We start from the raw sequence: 10218 nt of genomic DNA on the forward strand, positions 1-10218 counted from the left end.
CACTTCCTAATCATTTCCCCACTTTCCACTCCTGTGCTTTGGTACCCTGTTCTTCATACAGCAGCCAGAACGAGTACATGGACCAAATGGTGTCACTTCTCTGCTCAAAAACATTCACTGGCCTCCACCAAAGTCAAAGTCCTTGCAGTGCTCTGTGACTCCGCCCCCCCCCTCAGATCATCCCTCCCTTCCTGGCTCAAACCTTCCAGCTGGCTGGCCCCTTCCCACCTGGACAGTACGAGGTACACTCCTGCTCCAGGTGCTCCTCAGGGCTGTGCTCTTCCTGAGAGTTCTTCCCTGCATGGCCCCATGGCTCACTTCTTTTTCTCCTTCAGTTCTTCCTTGAGTGCCCCCATCTTATGGTCTTCTCTATTTTTTTAATTTTTTCTTTTAAACCTTTTTACCGCTGCACCTGTGGTATATGGAAGTTCCTGGGCTAGGGGTGGAGTCAGAGCTGCATCAGCGAACTAAGCTGCAGCTTTGCAGCAACTCTAGATCCTTAGCCCATTGATGGAGGATTGGGATCGAACCTGCATCCTCACAGAGACAACATCAGGTCCTTAACTTGCTGAGTCACAGCGGGAACTCTTACTATCTCATTTTAAAATTGCAACACCTGGAGTTCCCTGGTGGCTCAGCAGGTTAATGATCTGGTTCCCTGCCGTGGCTCTAATTATGGCTGTGGCGTGGTTTGATTCCTGGCCTGGGAACTTCCTCAAGCTGTGGGCACAGCCAAAAAAAAAAAAAAAAAAAAAAAAATTGCAACACTTTCCATGTTTCCTGTCCCCCGTGCTCATTATTTTTCTTTGTAGTACATGTTACCATCTGATGTTCTATATATTGAATTCTTTGTATTATTTGTTAATTACCAAATTCTCTCTACCAGTGCTGCCCCATACCAGTCCAAGCCGCCCCCTTCCCTCACCAGCCGTTGCCCTGCCCTGTCTAGTCTCAATTTGGCAGTCAGAGGGATGTTTTTAAATGTCAGTCAGATCATGTCACCAGTCTGCTCACACCCCCCAGTGGCTCCTCACCTCTCACAGAATAACACCCATGGCTGCTTCACCCTTCTGGTTGTTTCTCAAAGCCTCAGCCTTTGGACTCACCAGCCTTTCCCCTGCCCAGCATACTCTTCTCCCGATACCCATGTGGCTGGCACCCTCCCCTCCTTTGAGGTCTTTCCTCAAATATTACTGTCTTCATGGGGCCTTTGAGGCCATCCTATTTTTTTTTTTTTTTGTCCTTTTGCCTTTTCTAGGGCCGCTCCCGCGGCATATGGAGGTTCCCAGTCTAGGGGTCGAATCGGAGCTGTAGCCACCGGCCTATGCCAGAGCCACAGCAACACGGGATCTGAGCCGCGTTTGCGACCTATACCACAGCTCACGACAACGCCAGATCCTTAACCCACTGAGCAAGGCCAGGGATCGAACCCTCATGGATGCTAATCAGATTCGTTTCTGCTGAGCCGCAATGGGAGCTCCCAACGTACTAAATATTTTGATAATGCATTTATTTATTGCGTCTCCCCTTCCCCCATCTGGACTATAAACTCCACAAGAGTGGTGCTTTTTGTCTAATTTGGTCTCTGCTTTAGGCTCAGAATTTAGTACCTAGAAATGCTCAGTAAATAATTGCGTAATGAAGAAAAAATTGGTGCTAATCTATTTATATATAATAACACCTGTCATTTTCACCACAGCCTCTTAAAGTAGGCTGTGTTTTAATGCCCCAGCTATAGATGATGAAACTGAGACAAGGAGTTAGGTGACCTGTCCAAAATCATTTAGCAGTCTAGACTGGAAATAGAACCTGGGCAGTCTGACTCCACAGTCTGTATTTTATCTCAAATGGAAAGTGGCCCCTCAGAGTTCTTAATTCCATCCCAAATTCTTCTTCCCTTGGTTTTTCCCATCTCATTGTCACTATAATGACCCAGTTGTCCCCACCAAAACCCTACAAGTCACCCTTGATCCCTCCCTTTCCTCTCCTCCAATATTCAATCCATCAGCAATTCTTACCAGTTCTACATTCAGAGTACCTCTAAATCTGTCAATTTTTTTTTGCACGTGGCACTGTCACTGTGCTCTCTCTCCCTACAGAACTGCCATAGGCTCCTGGCATGTTTCTACTCATTCCTGAATAATCCAGGTTCTTTACAGCCAGTGAGCTTTCTAAATTCTATTAACCATTTTTTAAATTGAAATATAGTTAGTTTACAATGTTGTCATATTTTCAAGTACATATCAAGCGATTCAGATATATGTATTTATATTTTTACATATTTCAGATTCTTTTCCATTATAGATTATTGAGAATAATTCCCTGTGTTATACAGTAGGTCCTTGTCGTTTAACTCTAAATTCTGGTACTCTCCGGCTTCAAACCTTCACCAAACCCAAGTTCAGCTGGTTGCTCCTTGAAAAGCCAGTACTCGAGAGACAAGTGTTGATGGGATGGGAAAGCCTGCTTTATTCAGGATGCTGGCAACCTGGGAAGATGGTGGACTAGTGTCCTAAAACTATCTCCAAGGTGCCAGTTAGGGGACCAAGGTTTTAAAGGGGAGTTTCAGGGGTGTACAGGTGGGGGGCTACATGCTGAACAGCACAGTCAGCTCCAATAACCATCTCAAAATTGGTGTTGTGGTGGTCTGGCCAGTGTCATTTTGATGGTTTTATGCACAATTAATCCCCCACTCCAGGACTGGTCTGCTCCCACCTCCTTAAGGCCAGTCCCTGGAATTCTTAAGCAAGCAAGATTAATTGTCTCTTAGTCAACTAGTCATTATCTAATTATCTCTTAAGACTTGCCAGGATCAGTAGAAAAGGAAGATAGCATGTAAATGTTAAACTCTGCTGCTGAAGATGGAGCAGCTTAGGTTATGGCTACACTTCCAGTGCTTTCCCAGTGCCTTGGGAACAGTCCAAAGTCCTACCCTGACCTTGCAGACCTCTCCAACCTCAACTCCACATGTGCCCCTGGCCCTGCTGCCTCAGCCCCGCAGTCCTTCTGCTTCTCTAATTCACCAACCTTCTACCTAAGACTGAAATCTGCTCTTCCTTCTGGAGGAACACTCTTTTTTTTATTTTTATTTTTTGTCTTTTTGCCTTTTCTTGGGGCGGTCCCACGGCATATGGAGGTTCCCAGGCCAGGGGTCGAATCGGAGCTGTAGCCGCCGGCCTACGCCAGAACCACAGCAACACGGGATCCGAGCCACGTTTGTGACCTACACCACAGCTCACAGCAACGCCAGATCCTTAACCCATTGAGCAAGGCCAGGGATCAAACCCGCAACCTCATGGTTTCTACTCAGATTCGTTAACCACTGCGCCACCAAGGGAACTCCTGGAGGAACACTCTTCGCCCGGGTGAATGGCTGATCCCATGACATTCAGGTCTCAACTCAAACGTCACCTCCCCATAGAGCTCTTCCCTGTCCATCAGTCTGATCAGCTTACTGCCTCCAGTCCCTTTGGCACCTTGCCCTGTTTTATTTCATAGCCTACCTAGCACTTACTGTTTAACATCAGCATGTCCATTTATTGAATTCTGTCTCTTTGCTCTAAAAGGCATGCTCCTTAAAAGATGAGACCTTATCGGGAGTTCCCATTGTGGCGCAGTGGTAACGAATCAGACTAGCATACCTGAGGACTCGGCTTTGATCCCTGGCCTCACTCAGTGGGTTAAGTAAGGATCCAGCATTGCCGTGAGTTGTGGTGTAGGTTGCAGACTCGGCTTGGATCTGGCGTGGTTGTAGCTGCAGCTCTGATGTGACCACTAGCCTGGGAACTTCCATATGCTGCAGGCTCAGCCCTAAAAAGACAAAAAAAAAAAAAAAAAAAAGATAAGATCTTATATATCTTGATTACACCTACAACCCAGGACCTAGAACAGGGCCCAGCACAGAGCTACTGTTTGCTACTTATAAATTTAAATGCAACAATTTGCAAGATGTAACTTATTGCTTGAATTTGTGGAGCAAACTCCAATAGCTGTATTATGTTTTTAGCAAAAATGAACAAAGAACATGATTTATTTCTCATTCCTGTTAATTTAAGTCTTCCCAAAGTTTTGCTATTCTAAACAGAACTGTGATAAATATCCTTGTTCAAGCACATAAACCTTTACGCTCATTTTCCACTACTTCCTTAAGATAACCCCCCAAGTGAGAATTATTGTGTAAACAGGATTGAGCATGTTTAAGGCGGTTGATACATTTTATTAAATTCATTTCCAGAAAGGTTGAACCAGAACTCAACAATATCTCTTTTTATTGAACTCTGGAGAAAATGTGAGAGCTTAAGGTTTCTAACAACTTTGTAACTTGCTTCACATTTGTTCCTTTTATCCTGGTCCCCTGTATGTATTAGAGCTCAAAAACTCTTGAAATCTTCAAAAAGCAAAGCAAAGCAAAGCAGGAGTTGCTGTCATGGCTCAGCAGAAATGAATCTGACTAGCATCCATGAGGACGCAGGTTCAATCCCTGGCCTCACTCAGTGAGTTAAGGATCCTGCGTTGCTATGAGCTGTGGTGTAAGTCGAAGATGCAGCTCAGATCTGGCGTTGCTGTGGCTGTGGTGTAGGCTGGCAGCTACGGCTCTGATTCAACTCGTAGCCCGGGAACCTCCACATACCGCAGGTGCGGCCCTAAAAAGACAAAAAAAAAAAAAAAAGCTCCTAGTATGAGTTCAGCTCAATCTGGGTGCTTCATGGGGTTCATGGGGATGATCTTTAATTCTCTGGGAGTGGGTATCAGAATCTCAGTCATCCCAGCTTAACTTGTCCTGGCCAGGTTTGCCTCCCACTAAATATACGCCTCACCTTATCTCTTTTACACTGATTCATAGTCCATGACTCATCGTAGCACTCAATACATACCTGAAAATGAACTAAATTGGAGCGAACTAAGTCTTGAGGCGAAGGAGTGCAACGGGATTGTGTTTTGGAGCATTTGTGGGGAGAATGTATGATGGATAACTAGACCAGTTCTGGGAAAGAGAGAGAGAAGTGGGAGCCAGGGGAAGCTGAGTCATGACCAGCAGAGCAGAGCTCTTATTGGGACTGCACCTCTGAAAACTATACTAGGGAAATTTACCTTTTTTTTTTTTTTTTTTGTCTTCTTAGGGCCGCACCTGCAGCACGTGGAGGTTCCCAGGCTAGGAGTTGAATCGGTGCTATAGCCATTGGCCTATGCCAAGCCACAGCAATGCCAGATCCAAGTCGCGTCTGCAAACTCCACCAGAGCTCACAGAAACGCCAGATCCTTAACCCACTGAGCGAGGCCAGGTATTGAACCCACAACCTCCTGGTTCCTAGTTGGATTCGTTTCTGCTGTGCCACAACAGGAACTCCTAGGGAAATTTACTTTTAAGCCATTTACATTTATTCATGTGATTACTTCCTTTACATCATCCTTTATATTAACAGAGTGCATTTTTTTTAATAAAGAGGAGGTGGTCTTAGTCTTGACTTTAAGAAATCCACTGGAGTTGCCCTCTTAGGAGATATCCCTGGACAGTGATGAGACAGTCATCATCTCTGAGTCTTGGTCACCAGTTTTGGTTCTCCTGGGACACCTGATTTACAAAGTTGACCACTAGGGTGGGGATGGAGTCTTTATATCAGTATCCAAAGTTTTCCTGAATATAAAGGATCAATATTATGAATGCCTTCTTGCCCCAAGATTTAAAGTTGGAGACATTAGTGTGGACTATGATAGCATCAACTGAAGCCCAACAGAAGGGAAGGGGACCATCCTAGCCTTGGGGAATTGGGCTGGATACAAGGGTGCATGAATCCCATGTGGGTGGGTTTGATTTGGCAAAGCCTGGGGCTAATGCTGGAAGCTTCTGCATCCCCTTAGGCCAAGGAGCAAAGTCTGGACCTGGATGTAGAATCCTGAGAGCTCAAGTATCAACCTCTGTTGTTGGTTTTCTAAGAGGACACTGAATGGGTGGAAAGGGATGATATGATCAGTTTTGCATTTCCCAACATTGATTGATTGATTTGTCTTTTGTCTTTTCTAGGGCTGCACCCATGGCATGTGGAAGTTCCCAGGCTAGGGGTCCAATCAGAGCTGTGGCCACCAGCCTATGCTGGAGCCATAGCAATGCCAGATCAGAGCCGCGTCTGTGACCTACACCACAGCTCACAGCAACGCTGGATCCTTAACCCACTGGGGGAGACCAGGGATCAAACCCGAAACCTCATGGTTCCTAGTCAGATTCGTTTCTGCTGCGACACGACCGGAACTCCCTCCCAAGATTTATGATGAAAGCAACATGGGTGGAGTTCCTGTGTGGCTCATTGGTTGAAGGAGCTGGAGTTGTCACTGCTGCGGCTTGTGTCGCTGCTGTGGCATGGGTTCTATCCCTGGCCCTGAGAACTTCTGCTGCAGGCGTGGCCAAAGAAAAATGGAAAAGAAATTAGGATTTGGGCTGGGGGTCAGGAGACTACAAAGTCTTCTCAATGTGAGAGACAGCCTGAAAGAGGATAACAACAGAATGAAAAAAGGGGCGGGGGAGAGCAATAGGTCTGAAGATTCTTCAGGAGGTAGAATTGACTAGAGTTGGTGAGAGATTAAATTTGGAGAGGAGGGAGGAGAGAGTTAAGGACAGTGGTCTGGGTTTCTGACCATGGTCAAAGAAAGATGCCAAGCAGAAAAATACAAAGCCCAGGAGAAAGAACAAGATTTAAAATGGAAGTTGAAGAGTTCCTGTCGTGGCTCAGTGGCTAACGAATCCAACTAGGAACATGAGGTTGCAGGTTCCATCCCTGACCTTGCTCAGTGGGTTAAGGATCCGGCGTTGCTGTGAGCTGTGGTGTAGGTTGCAGACACAGCTCAGATCCTTCGTTGCTGTTGCTTTGGTGTAGGCCAGCGGCTACAGCTCCAATTAGACCCCTAGCCTGGGAATCTCCATATGCTGCAGGAGCAGCCCCAGAAAAGGAAAAAAAAAAAAAAAAGACAAATAAAACAAAATAAAATGGAAGTTGACTTCTAGTTTTTGGTCTGGCATGTAAGGAGCTTAGACCATTCTCTCTTGTCCTCACAATAAGAAGGATGAACAGAAAATACAAAACTAAGAGAAAATCCTGAACAAAGAACAAAGGTGGCAGGAGGGACATCTTACCTGTAGAGGAGCAAGGATAAGAATTACATTGGACCTCTCAGAGTTCCCATAGTGGCTCAGTGGTTAACGAATCTGACTAAGAACCATGAGGTTGCAGGTTCAAGCCCTGGCCTTGCTCAGTGGGTTAAGGATCCGGCGTTGCTGTGAGCTGCGGTGTAGGCTGGTGGCTATAGCTCCGATTGGACCCCTAGCCTGGGAACCTCCATATGCCGCAGGAGCAGCCCAAGAAATGGCAAAAAAGGCAAAAAAAAAAAAAGAAAAGAAAAAGAAAAAGAAACTATGCAAGAAGAGAGTGCAGTAAATTTATCTTTTTTTACCTTTTTTTTTTCCTACTGTACAGCATGGTGACCCAGTTACACATACATGTATACATTCTTTTTTTTCACATTATCCTGCTCCATCATAAGTGACCATAGTTCCCAGTGCTACACAGCAGGATCTCGTTGCTAATCCATTCCAAAGGCAATAATCTGCATCTGTTAACCCCAAGCTCCCAGTCCATCCCACTCCCTTCCCCTCCCCCTTGGCAACTACCAGTCTATTCTCCAAGACCATGATTTTCTTTTCTGTGGAAACATTCATTTGTGCCGTATATTAGATTCCTGATATAAGTGGTATCATATGGTATTTGTCTTTCTCTTTCTGACTTATTTCACTCAGGATGAGAGTCTCTAGTTCCATCCATGTTGCTGTAAATGGCATTATGTTGTTCTTTTTTATGGCTGAGTAGTATTCCATTGTGTATATATACCACCTCTTCTGAATCCAATCATCTGTCAATGGACATTTGGGTTGTTTCCATGTCTTGGCTATTGTGAATAGTGCTGCAATGAACATGTGGGTGTATGTGTCTTTTTTTTTTTTTTGTCTTTTGTCTTTTGTTGTTGCTATTTCTTGGGCCGCTCCCGCGGCATATGTAGGTTCCCAGGCTAGGGGTTGAATCGGAGCTGTAGCCACCAGCCTACGCCAGAGCCACAGCAACGCGGGATCCGAGCCGCGTCTGCAACCTACACCACAGCTCACGGCAACGCCGGATCGTTAACCCACTGAACAAGGGCAGGGATCGAACCCGCAACCTCATGGTTCCTAGTCGGATTCGTTAACCACTGCGCCACGACGGGAACTCCTGTATGTGTCTTTTTTAAGGAAAGTTTTGTCCAGATATATGCCCAAGAGTGGGACTGCTGGGTCATACGGGAGTTCTATGCATAGTTTTCTAAGATACCTCCATACTGTTCTCCATAGTGGTTGTACCAGTTTACATTCCCACCAACAGTGCAGGAGGGTTCTCTTTTCTCCACACCCCCTCCAGCATTTATTTGTGGACTTACTAATGATGGCCATTCTGACTGGAGTGAGGTGGTATCTCAGGGTAGTTTTGATTTGCATTTCTCTAATAATCAGTGATGTTGAGCATTGTTTCAAGTGCTTGTTGGCCATCTGTATATCTTCCTTGGAGAAATATCTATTCCGGTCTTTTGCCCATTTTTCCATTGGGTTGTTGGCTTTTTTGCTGTTGAGTTGTATAAGTTGTGTGGAGTGCAGTAAATTTAAAGTGCTGAAGGAAAAAAGCCCACCAACCTAGACTTCTGTATATATCAAAATTATGTCTCAAAAGTGAAATATAACTAGAATTTCATACATGTCTGATCTGGGTACTTCGGGACCTCCAACTAGATGCCCCCTGGGCAGCTGAATATGTGGGGCACCTCAGAAGACTGATCTTAAGTGGAGACGGTGGGGAGCCATTATATCTAGGAAAGGAGATGCCCCAAAGAAAGGGTAATTTCACTAAACCCCTGTAAGGCAGTCAGAGAAGGTAATTAATTCAATCAACAGAAAATGTACATTGTGTGCAGAGGTTCTGTTCCTGGCAATGGAAATGAGAGGCACCAGAAACTGTGACAAGGAGAAAGACAAGTAAAACAGTCATTTACATTAGGGGACTGACTGTAGCAAGTGCGCGGAAGCAATTTGAAAAAGAAAATCTATTTTTATTATTTACTTTAGCACTTCATGATTAAAAAAGAAAAGATAGCAAACATAGAAAACATAGAATATTACCTAGTCTCACCATCTAGAGAAAAACAGGGTAACAATCTGATGTATCTTTTTTTTTTTTTTTGTCTTTTGTCTTTTTTTTTGTTGTTGTTGTTGCTATTTCTTGGGCCGCTCCCGGGGCATATGGAGGTTCCCAGGCTAGGGGTCGAATCGGAGCTGTAGCCACCGGCCTACGCCAGAGCCACAGCAACGCGGGATCCGAGCCGCGTCTGCGATCTACACCACAGCTCACGGCAACGCCGGATCGTCAACCCACTGAGCAAGGGCAGGGACCGAACCCACAACCTCATGGTTCCTAGTCGGATTCGTTAACCACTGCGCCACGACGGGAACTCCTGATGTATCTTTTTAAACTTTGTTTTCGGGTTTGTTTTTGTTTGTTTGGTTGGATTTCCTTTGCTTTTTTAGGGCCACACCCGTGGCATATGGAAGTTCTCAGGCTAGGGGTCGAATGGGAGCTACCGCTGCTGGCCTCCACCACACCCACAGCAACGCTAGATCTGAGGCGCGTCTGCAACCTACAGCAAAGCTCAAGGCAACTGACCCTCAACCCACTAAGCAGGGTCAAGGATCGAACCTGCATCCTCAAGCATACTAGTCAGGTCCGTAACCCGCTGAACCACACCAGGAACTCCCTGTATTTTATTTTTTAAAGGCGGGCGCCCTCTTCTGTTCTGTGAAAGGAAGAACAGTTGAATTCTTAATGGCAGCGGCGCGCCGCCGGGAAAGGCTTTGCAGGCGCTGGTTTGGGTGCCGGGATTTAAGGAATCGTATTTGAGAGGTGAAGACAATGGAGAAAGGAAGTGGCATAGACCTCCTTCAAAGACCAAAAAGCTAGACCTCAAAGAAAGACGTGACTTCTCTATATGCTCCGCAAAAAAACACCGAGGCCAGGGGCGGGACCCAAAACTGCACTCGCCACCACCCACCGGCCGTCAGCAGAGCAGGTCACAGTGGGCGGGAGCCGGCAGCGGCGCAGCCGGATCTGCGGGGGCGTGGCCTTATGACGCGACGTCACGTCTCCTCTGCCT

Source organism: Sus scrofa, chromosome 7, assembly GCF_000003025.6.
Source record: "Sus scrofa isolate TJ Tabasco breed Duroc chromosome 7, Sscrofa11.1, whole genome shotgun sequence".
NCBI lineage: Eukaryota > Metazoa > Chordata > Mammalia > Artiodactyla > Suidae > Sus > Sus scrofa.